This window comes from Saccopteryx leptura, chromosome 3 (assembly GCF_036850995.1).
Source record: "Saccopteryx leptura isolate mSacLep1 chromosome 3, mSacLep1_pri_phased_curated, whole genome shotgun sequence".
In the NCBI taxonomy this organism is placed as follows: Eukaryota; Metazoa; Chordata; class Mammalia; order Chiroptera; family Emballonuridae; genus Saccopteryx; species Saccopteryx leptura.
In genome coordinates this window covers 369,338,574-369,355,945 of record NC_089505.1, presented here as the reverse complement: position 1 = coordinate 369,355,945, position 17,372 = coordinate 369,338,574, and the positions used below count along the sequence as shown (strand labels likewise).

The following is a 17,372-nucleotide window of genomic DNA, read 5'->3' as shown; positions in this document are numbered from 1 at the left end:
GGCTCCTTCTCCCCCGGGGCGAGGCGCAGCACTGGGGCAGGAGAGGGGAGCGGCTCCTTCTCCCCCGGGGCGAGGCGCAGCACTGGGGCAGGAGCGGGGAGCGGCTCCTTCTCCCCCGGGGCGAGGCGCAGCACTGGGGCAGGAGCGGGCAGTGGCTCCTTCTCCCCCGGGGCGAGGCGCAGCACTGGGGCAGGAGCGGGCAGTGGCTCCTTCTCCCCTGGGGTGAGGCGCAGCACTGGGGCAGGAGCGGCCCCTTCTCCCCCGTGGCGAGGCGCAGCACTGGGGCAGGAGCGGCTCCTTCTCCCCTGGGGCGAGGCGCAGCACTGGGGCAGGAGCGGGGAGTGGCTCCTTCTCCCCCGGGGCGAGGTGCAGCACTGGGGCAGGAGTGGGGAGCGGCTCCTTCTCCCCCGGGGCGAGGCGCAGCACTGGGGCAGGAGAGGGGAGTGGCTCCTTCTCCCCTGGGGCGAGGCGCAGCACTGGGGCAGGAGCGGGGAGTGGCTCCTTCTCCCCGGGGCGAGGCGCAGCACTGGGGCAGGAGCGGGCAGTGGCTCCTTCTCCCCCGGGGCGAGGTGCAGCACTGGGGCAGGAGCGGCCCCTTCTCCCCTGGGGCGAGGTGCAGCACTGGGGCAGGAGCGGGGAGTGGCTCCTTCTCCCCCGGGGCGAGGCGCAGCACTGGGGCAGGAGAGGGGAGCGGCTCCTTCTCCCCCGGGGCGAGGCGCAGCACTGGGGCAGGAGCGGGGAGCGGCTCCTTCTCCCCCGGGGCGAGGCGCAGCACTGGGGCAGGAGCGGGCAGTGGCTCCTTCTCCCCCGGGGCGAGGCGCAGCACTGGGGCAGGAGCGGGCAGTGGCTCCTTCTCCCCTGGGGTGAGGCGCAGCACTGGGGCAGGAGCGGCCCCTTCTCCCCTGGGGCGAGGCGCAGCACTGGGGCAGGAGCGGCCCCTTCTCCCCCGGGGCGAGGCGCAGCACTGGGGCAGGAGCGGGGAGCGGCTCCTTCTCCCCCGGGGCGAGGCGCAGCACTGGGGCAGGAGCGGCCCCTTCTCCCCTGGGGCGAGGTGCAGCACTGGGGCAGGAGCGGGGAGCGGCTCCTTCTCCCCCGGGGCGAGGTGCAGCACTGGGGCAGGAGCGGCCCCTTCTCCCCTGGGGTGAGGCGCAGCACTGGGGCAGGAGCGGCCCCTTCTCCCCCGGGGCGAGGCACAGCACTGGGGCAGGAGCGGCCCCTTCTCCCCTGGGGCGAGGCGCAGCACTGGGGCAGGAGCGGCCCCTTCTCCCCTGGGGCGAGGCGCAGCACTGGGGCAGGAGCGGGCAGTGGCTCCTTCTCCCCTGGGGCGAGGTGCAGCACTGGGGCAGGAGCGGGCAGTGGCTCCTTCTCCATGTGTCTTATCTTTTCCAAATCCGAGGCCAGCGCTGCGTGCGAGAAGGCCGTGTTTCAGCTGTTGGACTGCGCCCTGTCGGGTTCTGTGTGATGAGGGTACTCTGAGCTTTGCACCTGTCCCTTGGTCGCCCCTCGTGGGTGCCAGGCCGGGCGCAGCCTCGGAGTCCTCCTCGCCCAGAGCGCACAGACACGCTTCTGTGAGGGAAAGAGGCAGAGGTGCGCAGTGCACCGGGTGGGGCCGTCTATTAATCATTATGTTTTCAAAAGAGAATACCAAGAAATTTTAAACAAATAGAGCTCACGAAGATTCACAACTTTGTTAAGTTCTCGTTAGTCACCAATGCACACAGAACAGCCGCATTGCCGTGAGGGGGTAGCAGGTCCTCGGCTCCTCCCCGCCCTCCTGCATTCGGGGTCAGTGAGGAACTGTGGGAGCTGCGGCCTTCCCCGCAGGGAGCACTCAGGGCCCTGGAGAGGGGACAGTGCCCCAGGAGCAGGACACAGAGCCACAGGAGCCCCTGGGGGTGGGGCTCAGAGGAGGCTCGGTGTCATCGCACATGAACGGGAAATAGTGGCCTGTGTGCCGTGGGGGCGGGGACAGTGCCGTGCCGGTGCAGATGTGTCAGGTGGTTAAGCCTGAACGCTGTCGAGGCACAAACGGTCGTGACGCACAGCCCGCCAACCCCACAGCAGCCGGTACCTGAAGTCACTAGGTCTTCTCCGTGCCCCGAGGGTGGTGGGTCGTTGCGGGGGGTTGTATTTCCATTTATCACACAGGGAAAGTGGGGTCACTTACCAGACCAGGACTGAACCCAGGTGCTGCTGAATGTGGAAGCCACACTCTCAGGTGGCTCAGGATGTGAGCTCCAGGCTGCAACACACACGCCGGACGTGCCCCGGTGAAATAAGTAGCTGCACCTGGTCGTGGTGTGCGGTCTGAGAGTCGTGGCCGGGGGGACCCCGGGAAGGAACCCTTCCACACCGTGCGCCCTCACCTTGGCTCGGCCTCTCTCTCCCGCGTAGAAACGTTGGGGTCCACCCAGGTTGCTAACACGCAGCCGTCGTTCACCCCTTTTATTACAGACGAGGTTTCCTCGTCAGGTTACGGAGCTGTTTGTTCGTCCATCCCCCGCTGACCGGCCTTCCGGTGGTTTCTCCTTTCTGGCTCTTCCAAGGGGAGCTGCTCTGACCGCTCACGAGCAGGTCTTTGTGTGGACACGTTTCTCGCGGTCAGCACCGAGCGGCGGGATTGTTGGCACACAGGATAGGTCGGTGTTGACTGTCCGAGACCTGGCGGAGCTCTTTCCCGGCGGGCGGCCTTACATCCTGTCAGCACTGCGGGAGGGTCCCAGTTCCTCCAGGTCAGGGCCGGTGCTCTGAGGCCGGTGTTGTCCCTGTAGCCGTGCTCGTGGGGCCATTGCTCACGGGGATTTGGACTTGCGTTTCCCAGGGGACAGCCGAGGCCCCGCCACACACTTTCTCTTGTGAAGTGCGCTGGGTGGCGGGTGCCCTCCCCAAGTTTTGAGAGTTCTTGATGCAGTCTGGCCGCCCATCTTCCGATCTGTGTGTCATGAAGCCCTTTCTCTGCGATTCGCTTTTGAAGATCAAAAGTCTTTAATTTAGATGAAGTCCCAGTTCGAAACCCTAGGCTTGCCTGGTCAAGGCACATATGGGAGTTGATGCTTCCAGCTCCTCCCCACCTTCTCTCTCTGTCTCTCTCTCCTCTCTCTCTCCCTCTCTGTCTCTCTCTCCTCTCTCTCTCCCTCTCCGTCTCTCTCTCTCCTCTCTAAAATGAATAAATAAATAAATAAATTTAATTTAGATGAGGTCTTGTTTATCAACATATATTTTTTTCTGTGATTTTTTTCTGTCTTCAGTTTCACTCGGTGGCCTGTGTTACTACCATTGTACCATGAAGACATCCAGCGAGAGTTTCTTTTCAAAATTTTATTGTATTTTTAAGTTATAAAGTTTCTTTTTTGCCTTTTTAAATATTTTCTGCTGTATATTCCTGTTTTTTGTTCTCTTCACATTCTATTTTTCTTAGTTTGTTTAATCCTTGGGAGCCTGGTTACAGCAACTGCCTTAACTTAGAGCCTCTGTCTGGTACTTGCAGTGTTGGGCAATCTTGAGGTTGGCACCCCTGGTTGTTGAATCTTGGTCACATTTTCCTGGGTTTTTTTCCACGCAGGTATTTTACAGTGTGGCTGGACAGTGGGAGTGTTCCTCTTTGGGACTCTGACTCGAAGCGTTATTTTTTACAAGCCTCTGGAGAACACGGGGGGGGGGGCTCATCTTGGCAGGCGGCCGTCCCGTTTGCTCTGAGCAGGCGGCCGTCCCATTTGCTCTGAGCAGGCGGCTGTCCAGTTTGCTCTGAGCAGGCGGCCGTCCAGTTTGCTCTGATCGTGAATTCTGCCTCCTTCCTCGGTGGAAGCGAGGCCGCCGGTCCCTCTAGCCCAGGTCCCCACGCCTCCGCTCCACTGGTTCGGTCTGTCCGATGGTGACCTAGTAAGTCGTTGACCACCAGCCTCGGAGGGTAGCATCTGCCAGTCTCTGTAGTGCAAGTGCTTCCCCTGTAGGTGCTTTCAGGTTACCGGTGTGACATCACAGCCTGCGGCAGTGAGGGGAAGTGACAGCAGTCGGCTCCCGTGAGCAGGCACAGGCTGGCCGCAGCGCACCTGGGGTCTATCCCACCCTGGCCGGTCGGGCTCAGGCTGAGATACGTGTGCACAGGGTTCACACCTCTGTCCAGTTCTCCAGGTCTTTGCTGTGCTGGGTGGTCAGGGCGGCGTGTGGGTGAGTCCCGCAGGCGAGGCCCAGAGGTGCAGGGGCCCAGGCCGTGGGGAGCTCCGGGACCTTCTTGGGGGTTCGTATTGCCTGTGTCCAGGTCAGGTGCAGGGTGTCCTCTGTAGGTGGCGGGAAGTGAGGACAGCTCTGCTGCTGTTCCCGTGCGTGCTGGGGGCTCAGCACGTGGCCTGTGGCACCTTCACCCTCAGGACTACACTCTGAGGTTGTCCTTACTTTTTAAAGCAGGAAAAGACTCCACGAGGCCAGTCAGTTGCCCCCGGGGACACAGACGTGGAAGCACATGCAGGTTTCTGTGTCTCACAGCCCTGAGCTCCGGGTGGGGGTGGGGGCTCCAGGGAGAAGCAGTGCCCCTCCCCCGGCTCAGCACACACCTTTCGATTGTTTGGAAGGGACAGCTGGGCACTTCCTATTCTTGTTGCTTTTCTCATTTAATTTAGGCAATACGAGTTTTAATTCAGAATCGATGGAATGTGTAATTAGGTGTAATAGCACTTCTTTACTAACGGCAACTGACTTGGTATGATTGAGGCATTTTGTTAGCAGAACGGGGCACTTCATGGCCTTAAAACCAATCAGCTCTGCACTGAGTAGTTCTCCCTGGGGAGGGGGAGGCTTCAGCCACATGAAAGGCTTCTCAGCTCAACCAGTATTTTCTGTAGCACCTACTATGTGCCTGACAGCATGCCCGTGCTAGGAAGGTGGAGACTGAACTCGGGGTCCTCTGGGGAGAGATGTGCCCGCAGTGCTGATCTCTTCCGTACGCCGTGGCGGAGGAAGCAGCACCGGGCGGCGAGAGGGGAGCTCAGCTGGCGGAGGTGGGTGCTACGACCCGGGACCAGCCGCACAGAGTCCTGAGACTTGCGTTCTAGATGGACAAGGCGTGGGCGAACTGACCATAACGTTTTAGCGGTGCCAGCGGCACAGTCCAGGTCACAGAGGCTTGTGCAGCTCGGCGGGGCTGGGACGAGTGCAGGACGCCCACCCGAGCCCCCGAGTGGGTGTCGGGTTGTGGGTGGAGGCTGGTGTGTTGCTGCCGTCTTGATAACGGGTGCAGACCTATCAAGAGCTTCGTCAGAATAGCTGACTTCAGAAATAACGAGTACCAGCTTGGGTTCCCCTGCAGTGAAGGCCAAGGCCTTGACCTGTGGAGGAGCCCCCACTTTTCACCCTGCCTCTCCTCCCCCCCACCCAGTTCGGGTCTCCGGGATTGTTCTGGGTCGTCGCCACGCCCTCCTCCCCAGTGCCTTGCAGGGCTCCATGGGTTCAGCACCTTGGCCAGCGCAGTCCTTGAAACCCCACCTGCAGAGACTAACGCGGACTCCCCTGCTGAGACCTTCTGTGGTTGTGTGCCTGCGTGCTGCCACAAGGCCTCCGGGCCCCACCCTGTCCCAGGCCAGCCTCCCCCTCCGATGCACAGGGTGGCGGGCAGTGCGGGCACGTGGTCAGCCCTGGCCTAGATCAGGCTGGGCTCGGTCTGCTCTTCCTCCCGTCCCCCCCAGCCGCCCCAGCATCCTGCTGACTCCTAATTATGGGATCCTGGCGCCCGGACCTCTGCCTCCCTGGCCACACCCTTCACTAGTCTAGCAGTTCCTTAGGAGCGTGGGGGTTCCATACCTGCCAAACCAGGGGTCACCATGCCCACGCTCGGGCTCCACAGGTCTTAGGAGGGCAACGGGAAGGAGGGCTCGGGGTCATGCCGGGCAATGGGGCAGAGGCAGGAGGGTGCCGGCTGGAGGCAGCATGTGCCTGGCTGGGGATGCAGAGTTGAAGGTGCCAGAGGGCAGGAGCAGCTGCAGTAAAGACAGCAGTAAAAGAACGAGAACGTCCAAAAGGCAGTCTTCTTGAAGGCCCACCATCCTAGCTGACCCACAGGTCACCTCTTCTTCAGTGGGTGACGCGCTCACCTCACAGAGGACAAGCCCATGGTCATTGTCCAGAACACGCTCCCAGGTCACAGCTACCGGAAAGCTACACGTTGAACTTGGGCTTCTGGCCAGAGAACGGAGTCTGGCTGAGGCGGCGCAGACCCGTTTGGTTTTCCTTGACACCACCGGGACACGCAGAGGCTTCGTGCCACGTCCGCCCCTGCGTCCCTGCGCCCTTCTGCCCCTGCGTCCCTCCGCCCCTGCGTCCCTGCGCCCTTCTGCCCCTGCGCCCCTCCACCCCTGCGCCCCTCCACCCCTGCGCCCCTGCGTCCCTCCGCCCCTGCGCCCCTGCGCCCTTCTGCCCCTGCGTCCCTGCGCCCTTCCGCCCCTGCGTCCCTGCGCCCCTGCGTCCCTCCGCCCCTGCGTCCCTCCGCCCCTGCGCCCCTCCGCCCTGCACCCTCTGCCCCTGCGTCCCTGCGCCCCTGCGTCCCTCCGCCCCTGCATCCCTGCGCCGCTCTGCCCCTCCGCCCCTGCACCCCTGCGCCCCTGCGCCCCTGCGCCGCTCTGCTCCTCCGCCCTGCACCCCTCCGCCCCTGCGCCCCTGCACCCCTCCGCCCCTGCGCCCCTGCGTCCCTCCGCCCCTGCATCCCTGCGCCGCTCTGCCCCTCCGCCCCTGCACCCCTCCGCCCCTCCGCCCCTTTGCCCCTGCGTCCCTGCGCCGCTCTGCCCCACCGCCCCTGCACCCCTCCGCCCCTCCGTCCCTGCGCCGCTCCGCCCCTGCACCCCTGTGCCCCTCCACCCTGCACCCCTCCGCCCCTCCGCCCCTGGGGGCCGCACACCACTGTGCCACCTGGGCCAGTTCCCTACTCTGGGATTAAGATGTTGACGGTGATAACGTAGGGCCTGGTGGTTCTGAGGACTGCACAAGGCCGCAAGAGCCTGGCCTGCAAGAACGTGCTCCGTGAGGGGCCGCTCCCCAGTTCAGCTCCGCTTACCGGGACGTTTATGTACCGGGAACTGTTTTCATGGAGAACCTGGTGGCCCTGCTATCCTTCCACGTCACCTGTGTGTTTTTGCCTATTGTGGAAACTGGCGGTGCATTGGCTCCGCGGGGCGTGCCGCTGGCTGTCCACGGAGCTGTTTCAGGGGGACTTGTCTGCAGGGACCCTCTGCTTCTGGTGAGCTCGAGGAGGGAGCTGCCCCGGTCTGTCTGAAGTCCAGACGTCCAGTCCATTTCTCCTGCGTTCTTTCTACAGTAACAAACTGGGGAAGAATCTGCCAGGGATGTGCCCATGATCTTCCCTCCTCCTCTTCCTCTCTCTGGGCCTGCGGACAGTCCGGCCCAGCCCCCCACCGCCGCCCCACCCCCCTCCTGCACGCTCTGTGGAAGGCGGTGGGCCCGGCCCTTGCTGGTCACCTCGGTTGCCTCACCTGCTCTGTGAAGGTGGCAGACCCCACTCTGAGGGTTCCCTGTGAGAGTTCCAAGGTCTCAGCATGGGTTATCCCCTCCGGCTGGTCTCCTTTTCCTCTGCCTCCTCCTGTCCGTCCTTTTCTGTGCTGCCTATTTGAGTCTCTTCTTAACACTGGCCTTTGACAGCCCTTCCAGCGTGGTCCTCGCCCAGCGCTGTGACTGTCGGCTGGGCAGCAGCCGAGGAGGAAGACGTGGGCACACGTGGTGAGGCCCTGCTTGCCTGCCCAGCTGTGCCCCGTTCCAGCCCCCTCTGTCCAGCCTGAGCGACATGCAGGGTCTGTGGTCGCTGTCCGCTCCACCACATTTGGCTCTCAGCAGTGACATGCTCGTCCTGGGACGGCCCCCTCGCCCTGCCCGTCCTGCCTGTCCCCAATGCACAGGCAGCGTTAGCTGTCCCTGCTCTGCAGAAAACCAGTCAAGAATCTGACCAGCGTTTTAACCTCCGTGTGAACTTCCGCAGAACAGTGAGTGAGCAGCTTGGGGAAGAACCCCAAACCCATCCTCAGAGATGGGCCCGTTGGGGGAAATGCTGAGATGATCTCTGACGTCCAACACAGGAAGGGCCCTCCGCTGGCCGCCCTGGCCTGGCCTGGGGGGCTGTGGGCGGGGCCGTGGGCGGGGCTGTGAAAGGCAGGAAGGGGGAGTGGAGATGAGGCTCCTGCCTGAAGAGGCTATTGGGAGGCCACTGTCCTGGCTTGCCGTGCCTGTCCTGTGCCAGGGCCGTGGGAACGCAGTGACGCTGCCCAACTCAGGGCCAAGGGCAGAGCGGGAGGCCCGCTGCTTCCCCAGTCATCTTGGTGAAGTGTTTAGGGACACAGGACAGTAAGTGACAAGAATTAATAAAACATGTAGCATTGATGTGGCACTTTATACCTCACAACATCTCCGTGAAAGCTCTCTCGTTTGATCTTTCCTGTGATAGCTCTCTTTTCATAGCTATAATTTTTGACAATAGCTTTATTGAGACGGGACTCACACACGGTACAATTTGCCCGTCTACTGCATACAACCCTGTGATTTCCCAGTCTACTCACAGTGGTGCACCTGTCGCCTCCGTCCGTTCCAGCCTGTTTTCCTTACCCAGAAAAAGTACACTGCAATTTTATTTGAGCACCAATTATGTGCCAAGTGGTTTAAATAATTTCTCCGCTATCCTGACCAAACCTGCAATGTAGGGAACCCACTGTGCAGATAAGAAACGGAGGCCTGGAGACACCCAGATCACTTGCCTCTGGCCCTCAGCTCCTGGTGACAGAATGGATGAGGATCCAGGTCTGTGCAGCTGCAGAGCCCATGCCTCTGTCTACACCAGTGTTTTCAGTGGCCGGTCTGTGGACCAGCTCCCTGGAAATGTGGTGCCCGTCCCTGATGTTGTCTGAAGACTATAGGCCCAGTGATCTTTGTTGAGTTCGCTTATGCTCAGGGTGATTTCTGCCTTAGCAGTCCCCAAAATACTTCTGTTTTCACCGATCCCCAAGTGTGAAAGCCGCTGGTGTACACAATCTCAGGTGAGACCCCACTGTCAGGCAGTCTCCCCCGGATGCACACACCCAGTCAGGGGTGGAATCGGGGCTTGAACTCCCGTCTGCCGACCTGGAGTCCTGCCTGTCCCCGTCCCACTGTAGAGGCCGCAGGAGGGAGGCATCGGGCTCTGGTTTGTCCTGCCTTAGCTGGACTGGGAGACGCATGAACCCAGCTGGCCCTGTTACGATGGAGAAGCTGGTCCCGTGGGAGGCCTGGTGGAGAGAAACCCATTAGCAGTGACCCCAGGAAGTAGGGACCCAGCCCGCACCCCTCTTCCCGTGGTTTGGGGGGCGGGCACTGGCAGCCCGATGAGATTACGGTGGAGCTCGCTCTGTTAAGCATGTTCTCTGTGCTGAGTGACGTGCCTCAGGCCCTACAGGAAGTGCTCGTGTGCAGAATGCAGGGTGGAGGTTGGGCTCCACGCACACGTTGGCTGGGACAGGAGTCGCTCTGATGTCCCGACTGCAGAACTGTCTGCTCTGTCACAGGGCCGCCATCTCTGGCCTTGAGAAATGGCATTTATTCTTCTTTCAAACACAGAAAAAGTGGGCATGGACTTTACACGAGAGGTGTCAGCATTGAAGGGGCCGTTTCAGAGGCTGTGCGTGCCAGACCAGGACTCGGCGCCTCTTACAGCGTCAGGGACGAGGCCTGCTTCTGAGATGCAGTGGCCACTCGGCCGTCCTTGGGGACACGGGCACAGACCCCGGGGGCCGCCGAGGGTGGGGGGTGAGGAAGTCGGGTGCCAAGTGAACACTCGGGCTTGGGAAGCGAGGCCGCATCTGGCTGGGTCTGGAGGCCCGGGGAGGGTGCGGCCGGCCTCCTTGCTGAGGGGCCCCTGAGCACACCGGACTGCCTGATAGTCGGGCCCTTCCTACCTGGGACTGCAGCGGGCTGTGTTCCCTTAGTCCACCCCTCTGTGAGGGGCGGTGGTGACACAAGCCCCCCTAAACATAAGGTGAGCGAATGCACACGCAGATGCTTTCTGGGCACCTTCTGCGTCCCCTCGCAGGCCTCCGCAGCTGGCTGGTTTCACACCAGAGGGCTCAGGCCCTACAGTCCTCTGAGAAGCTGCCTGAACGGCTCGTAGCCACCGTCCCGACAGCCACTCCAGTCCCCGCCCTTGGCCTCTGCCCAGCTGACAGTCAAACTGGAGATACAGGTGGGCCCGACACCCCAGGTTCAGAGTAAGGGCCGCAGGGTCTTTCAGACTTAGACACAGGCTTTTACAACAAAGGGACCCAGGATCTACCTGGCACACGTGTCTCAGCATCTCCCCGCCGGGGGATTGTCCAGCCCATGCCTGGAGCAAAGGGACTCCGTGTGCAGAGACCAGGAGGGACTGACCCCCAGGCCTAGGCTTGCCTATCAGCTGCTCCGACCCCTCACCCAGCGCTCCGTCCCTGTTGCTGCACAGGACAAGCACCTGCCAGGTGTGTGCCTGGTGGCAGGTGAGCACGAGGGATCCTCTCATCAGCAACTACACAGGCTCCAGGTCCCCAGGCCTGGCCGGGAAGCCCGTGTCTCCCATGTGCCCCCCCCGTGGCCTTGGGCAGGTGACAGTATTTCCTGTGGCACGTGATCCTTACCTCGGCCGCTGTGCAGATGGAGGGGACAGCAGTGGGCACGTTCCTGGCTGGGCCACCTGTGGTGGCCACCGTTGCTCTGGTGTGTGTATTTGCGCAGGGCACAGATTTTTAGGATATAGTATCTCTTTTCTCTTTAATTAAAAATAACAATAAGGATTTCTTTCCCTCCCTCCCTCCCTCCCTTCCTTCCTCTTTCCAGAACATTATCTTCTTTCTGGGCGCGATCCACATGTCGCTGTTCATTCCCCTCTCTTGCCTGCTGACAGCCCCTTGCGTTTGAAGCGGATGGCTCAGAAGCCGGCCACTCCCCTTTCACGGGGGCTGTAGCCGGTTGTGCAGCAGAGAACGGGCTGGGCTTCTGCCGAGCCCCAGACTCCACGACGACACTCCACGTACATTTAGAACACCAGCCTCCTGACTGCCAATCACCTCCCAGGGGACTCAGCTTAATTATATGTGGGTAGTCCTTCTAACTCCGACTCCTGGGTTTGTATTGAAATGCCATCATTCTGACTTCCCCGGCGAGGTTATCAGCTGTTCAAAGACTGAATCATATGATATGGTATTTTAAAAACCAGTGCTTTTTTTTTTCCTCCAAAATAGACTCTTTAAAAATCACAGCACCTTTTTTTAGTGCCAGCTCTTGACTATTATTGTCACATTTGGCCATAAAATTAAACATGAAAATTGGCATTCAGTCGTCATATTAATTCTATTTAACTCTGACTCATCAAAGAGGAGCAGGCTCATCAGTGGCAGAGACTGTCCGGGGAGGGGTTGGGGGCGCCGAGGACATGCTGGACAAGACCAGAGCCGCACGTGGGGTCTGCAGCTCCTCCAGAGCTGGCTCTGGGGCCTCCCTCCCCTCTCAGCACCATGGGGTCAGGGGTTCTGGCAGCAGCCACTGTCAGAGAGTGTTCTTTGTGTCCTGGGCCCAGTGCTGGCCTCTCTGGGTCTGCCGTTGGTCATCTGCACAAAATGGGGTTTGTCACCCGCAGTTTGTAGGTGAAGAGCTGGGACGGAGGTTCCGCACCCCGTGAGGGCTGTCACACGGTGAGGGGACCCGTGTGTCTCAGGACTGAGGGCCGTCACGTGGTGAGGGGACCCGTGTGTCTCAGGAGGGAGGGCTGTCACGCGGTGAGGGGACCCGTGTGTCTCAGGAGGGAGGGCCGTCACGTGGTGAGGGGACCCGTGTGTCTCAGGACTGAGGGCCGTCACGTGGTGAGGGGACCCGTGTGTCTCAGGAGGGAGGGCCGTCACGTGGTGAGGGGACCCGTGTGTCTCAGGAGGGAGGGCCGTCACGTGGTGAGGGGACCCGTGTGTCCCAGGAGTGAGGGCCGTCACGTGGTGAGGGGACCCGTGTGTCTCAGGAGTGAGGGCCGTCACGTGGTGAGGGGACCCGTGTGTCTCAGGAGGAAGGGCCGTCACGTGGTGAGGGGACCCGTGTGTCTCAGGACTGAGGGCCGTCACGTGGTGAGGGGACCCGTGTGTCTCAGGAGGGAGGGCCGTCACATGGTGAGGGGACCCGTGTGTCTCAGGACTGAGGGCCGTCACGTGGTGAGGGGACCCGTGTGTCTCAGGAGGGAGGGCCGTCACGTGGTGAGGGGACCCGTGTGTCTCAGGACTGAGGGCCGTCACGTGGTGAGGGGACCCGTGTGTCTCAGGAGGGAGGGCCGTCACGTGGTGAGGGGACTCGTGTGTCTCAGGAGGGAGGGCCGTCACGTGGTGAGGGGACCCGTGTGTCCCAGGAGTGAGGGCCGTCACGTGGTGAGGGGACCCGTGTGTCTCAGGAGTGAGGGCCGTCACGTGGTGAGGGGACCCGTGTGTCTCAGGAGGAAGGGCCGTCACGTGGTGAGGGGACCCGTGTGTCTCAGGACTGAGGGCCGTCACGTGGTGAGGGGACCCGTGTGTCTCAGGAGGGAGGGCCGTCACGTGGTGAGGGGACCCGTGTGTCTCAGGACTGAGGGCCGTCACGTGGTGAGGGGACCCGTGTGTCTCAGGAGGGAGGGCCGTCACGTGGTGAGGGGACCCGTGTGTCTCAGGAGGGAGGGCCGTCACGTGGTGAGGGGACCCGTGTGTCCCAGGAGTGAGGGCCGTCACGTGGTGAGGGGACCCGTGTGTCTCAGGAGTGAGGGCCGTCACGTGGTGAGGGGACCCGTGTGTCTCAGGAGGAAGGGCCGTCACGTGGTGAGGGGACCCGTGTGTCTCAGGAGTGAGGGCCGTCACGTGGTGAGGGGACCCGTGTGTCTCAGGAGGAAGGGCCGTCACGTGGTGAGGGGACCCGTGTGTCTCAGGAGGGAGGGCCGTCACGTGGTGAGGGGACCCGTGTGTCTCAGGAGGGAGGGCCGTCACGTGGTGAGGGGACCCGTGTGTCTCAGGAGGGAGGGCCGTCACGTGGTGAGGGGACCCGTGTGTCTCAGGAGGGAGGGCTGTCACGTGGTGAGGGGACCTGTGTGTCCCAGGAGGAAGGGTGCTGGGAGGGCCCATTTGGTCGGACCCCCTGGAAGAGCTGACATTGACTGTGTGCTTTGTAAGGCTGAGGAAGTTCCGTCCCGGGAGACCTGTGGCCCGGGGCCCAGGCCTCTCCTCCGTCTGGATTCACGTCTGGTCCCTTCAGTCCACCTCAGGGACTCTCCAGGGGCCAAGTGCAGGTGCACACATTGTCTACACTTGTTCGCAGAGTGACCAGTGACCCGGCCACTCCTTCCTTGTTTTACAGAAGAGGCCGAGCTATAGAGAGGTTAAGGAGCGTGGGGAAAATTTGCAGGCAAGAAGGCGGCCTTCCCTCGATCGAGTGGCCAGCCTCGCCCCCAGGTCAGCAGTGGTCTTCCACCCTCGGTCCATTCCCTGGGGAGCCGGCCTCGTCCCGATCTTCCTGGTGTACGTCCTCCCGTTTCTGAGAACGACTGGCCAGGGAGCTCAGAGACCAGGTTGGCACCGTGGGTCAGCCACTCACTGTAGGTCACACTCATGCCGGGCACAGGGCCCTTACTTGATCAAACAATAAACAGTACGAACAAGAACGGCAAAGCGTGCTGGCGTGGGCATCGCACAGAGACCCCGCTTCTGTGCCGGCTGGGCCCCGTGCGTGAGGGGGCTGGGCCGCCACTGCGCACCCAGCAGCGTGGGGAGGGCCACGCCCCCGCCGCAGCAGAGGGCAGGCGCTGGCGCCCTGGGTCACGCCCTCGTTTCCTGGTCTCCTTTCCTGTGTTATCTCCAAGGACAGTGTTTGCCATTCCTGTTGTGATTTGCCAGAGGACCAGCCATGTTTCTGAATTACTTTTTGGACACTTTCCGGTGAGGAACTGCACAGACGTTCTCGGGTCTGTGGTTCCCGACCCCAGCAAAGATCTCGTGGGTGCGGGCACATTCGCAGGCGGAAGGACCTGCTGCACAGTTACAACTGGCCGGCACGTGGGCGCCTCCCCGGCCGAGGCTGCGTGCGGCAGGTGGAGAGCATTGCGGCTTTAATCCCGCGTTGAGATTTGGGGGCTCCCTTGCTGTTAAGAAAAACTGCTAATGGAGAAAACAGGTCAAGAGATGTCTGAGGTGCTGGGCTGGCCTTACGCTGGGCTGCAGACAAGGCATGTAAGCACAACGATGCTTAGGATTGTTTTCAATAGTGAATTTTTTAACAGTGGAAAAATATCCGGGAGTCTAAAACACAGAACGTAAATTACAGGACCGCCATAGCATAGAATATTTTTGCAGACTAATTTTTAATGAAGTGAAAGTGTTCATAGTTATTAAGAGAATAAAACAAGTCTTTACGTGTATTCGTCTATAAAACGATAATTACACAGTGACTTACGCAGATGCATATACCATTATTTAAACGGCATTAAAATACAACAGAGAAGAAGGCTACACAGTTAAGATGTATTAATATCCGAGTACAAGATTCAGAGTGCTTTGTTCTAATCAGGAAATATAGTGTAAGTGTAACTTTAGAACAGGGATCTCGCTGCACAGTGTGCTCACACCAGCGTCCCCGACCGGCCGGGCAGCTGCGCCCCGAACGGCGTGCCCGCCCCTCGCCTGCCCCGGCCGCGGGCGGGAGAGTCAGCACCGTGCCGCTGGCGCTTCTTCCTGAGCTGCGTGGCTCTGGTTGCAGTCCTGCACTGGCGCGCCCTGAATACCAATCCCTCGCTCTCCTGGGTGTCAGAGGCCGTAGCCCCAAGGCCAGGGGAGTCTGCGGGGTCTGGCTGGTGGGTTGGCCCCAGCACAGCCTGTGATGATACTAATGCCGCTTTTGTCCTTTGACTACTTGACTCTCGGTCACCTTTCCCGTTGCAACCAGAATTTCGGGGGGCCGGCCGGGAGAAACCCCCTCCCTCCCCTCCTCCCTTCATCCGTTTGTGCAACACCTTTGGACTGTCTGAGTGTCCCTGTGTGCTTGGTTGTGTGCCAGAGGCGAGGTTTCAGAAACCAGTGAGACACAGCCCCTGCCCTCGTGAATGTCACGGTGAGGAGGGGAGGCGGGCCACAGGCACCAGGCACGCGTGCTGTGTCCCCTGCAGACCAGGGGCGGCGGCGGCTCCTGGGGATGCAGCTGGACGCAGGTACAGGCACAGAGGCTGCGGCAGCCTTTAGGGGGAGGGGACACTGGCCTGGGGCACCTGAGGAGGTCCGAGGTCACTCAGCCAGCGAGTCCCTTGCCATGTGACTGCGGCGTGCAGGGCGTCACTCTGGGCCTGGGCGGCTGGCAGACCAGAGCAGGAGGGTCTCTGCCCTCAGGGCAAAACACACATATTTGCAGTTCATGACGGATGCCACCGTGGAGATGGATCAGGCAGTGCCATGGGGAGCAGGGCGGGTGGAGAGTGAGGGTGTCGCAGCAGACCAGGTCGCCGGGGAGGGAGGGAGGGAGGGGCCCAGCTGTGCCAGGGTCAGGAGGAGATGCTCCCAACTCGGGCAGCAGTGTGCACGCAGGCTCGGGCAGGGAGAGGCCCGTGTGCTCCAGAAACAGCCAGGGCCACGAGGGCTGGGCACAGCCAGCAGGGCGGGGGTCCGTGTGGAGGGCGTGATACTCGAGTGGAAACCTGGAGGGTGAGAATGGCCCACAGCTGTGGGCAGAGGGACGCAGGGGCCGATGGACGCAGGGGCAGAGGGACGCAGGGGCCGATGGACGCAGGGGCAGAGGGACGCAGGGGCCGATGGACACAGGGGCAGAGGGACGCAGGGGCCGATGGACGCAGGGACAGAGGGACGCAGGGGCAGAGGGACGCAGGGGCAGAGGGACGCAGGGGCAGAGGGACGCAGGGGCCGATGGACACAGGGGCAGAGGGACGCAGGGGCCGAGGGACGCAGGGACAGAGGGACGCAGGGGCAGAGGGACGCAGGGGCAGAGGGACGCAGGGGCAGAGGGACGCAGGGGCAGAGGGACGCAGGGGCCGATGGACGCAGGGGCAGAGGGACGCAAGGGCAGAGGGACGCAGGGGCCGATGGACGCAGGGGCCGATGGACGCAGGGGCCGATGGACTCAGCGGCAGAGGGACGCAGGGGCCGATGGACGTAGGGGCAGAGGGACGCAGGGGCAGAGGGACGCAGGGGCAGAGGGACGCAGGGGCCGATGGACGCAGGGGCAGAGGGATGCAGGGGCAGAGGGACGCAGGGGCAGAAGGACGCAGGGACCGATGGACGCAGGGGCAGAGGGACGCAAGGGCAGAGGGACGCAGGGGCCGATGGACGCAGGGGCCGAGGGACGCAGGGGCCGATGGATGCAGGGGCCGATGGACGCAGGGGCAGAGGGACGCAGGGGCCGATGGACGTAGGGGCAGAGGGACGCAGGGGCCGATGGACGCAGGGGCCGATGGACGCAGGGGCAGAGGGACGCAGGGGCCGATGGACGCAGGGGCAGAGGGACGCAGGGGCCGATGGACGCAGGGGCAGAGGGATGCAGGGGCAGAGGGACGCAGGGGCTGATGGACGCAGGGGCAGAGGGATGCAGGGGCAGAGGGACGCAGGGGCCGATGGACGCAGGGGCAGAGGGATGCAGGGGCAGAGGGACGCAGGGGCAGAGGGACGCAGGGACCGATGGACGCAGGGGCAGAGGGACGCAAGGGCAGAGGGACGCAGGGGCCGATGGACGCAGGGGCCGAGGGACGCAGGGGCCGATGGATGCAGGGGCCGATGGACGCAGGGGCAGAGGGACGCAGGGGCCGATGGACGTAGGGGCAGAGGGACGCAGGGGCCGATGGACGCAGGGGCCGATGGACGCAGGGGCAGAGGGACGCAGGGGCCGATGGACGCAGGGGCAGAGGGACGCAGGGGCCGATGGACGCAGGGGCAGAGGGATGCAGGGGCAGAGGGACGCAGGGGCCGATGGACGCAGGGGCAGAGGGATGCAGGGGCAGAGGGACGCAGGGGCAGAGGGACGCAGGGGCCGATGGACGCAGGGGCAGAGGGATGCAGGGGCAGAGGGACACAGGGGCAGAGGGACGCAGGGGCCGATGGACGCAGGGGCAGAGGGATGCAGGGGCAGAGGGACACAGGGGCAGAGGGACGCAGGGGCCGATGGACGCAGGGGCAGAGGGATGCAGGGGCCGATGGACGCAGGGGCTGATGGATGCAGGGGCGGAGGGACGCAGGGGCTGATGGACACAGTCTGTCTGGCCGAGGATGAAGAGTGGGGCGACAGGCAGGGCCCAGTGATGAGACTGGAGTTCCAGAGGGCCTTGGGACCCCCAGGATTAGATAAGTGCCTGTTTCTCTGAGGTCAGGTCCTGTCTGCCCTGCCCTGTT

The 17,372-nt window shown here is 62.4% G+C and overlaps 1 protein-coding gene across 1 annotated transcript in view; it reads left to right on the top strand.

The window, feature by feature from the left end:
* TRAPPC9 (trafficking protein particle complex subunit 9) overlaps window positions 1-17,372 on the top strand; it is a 364,330-nt gene that overhangs the window by 261,958 nt on the left and 85,000 nt on the right. The gene's annotated exons all lie outside the window — the stretch shown is intronic.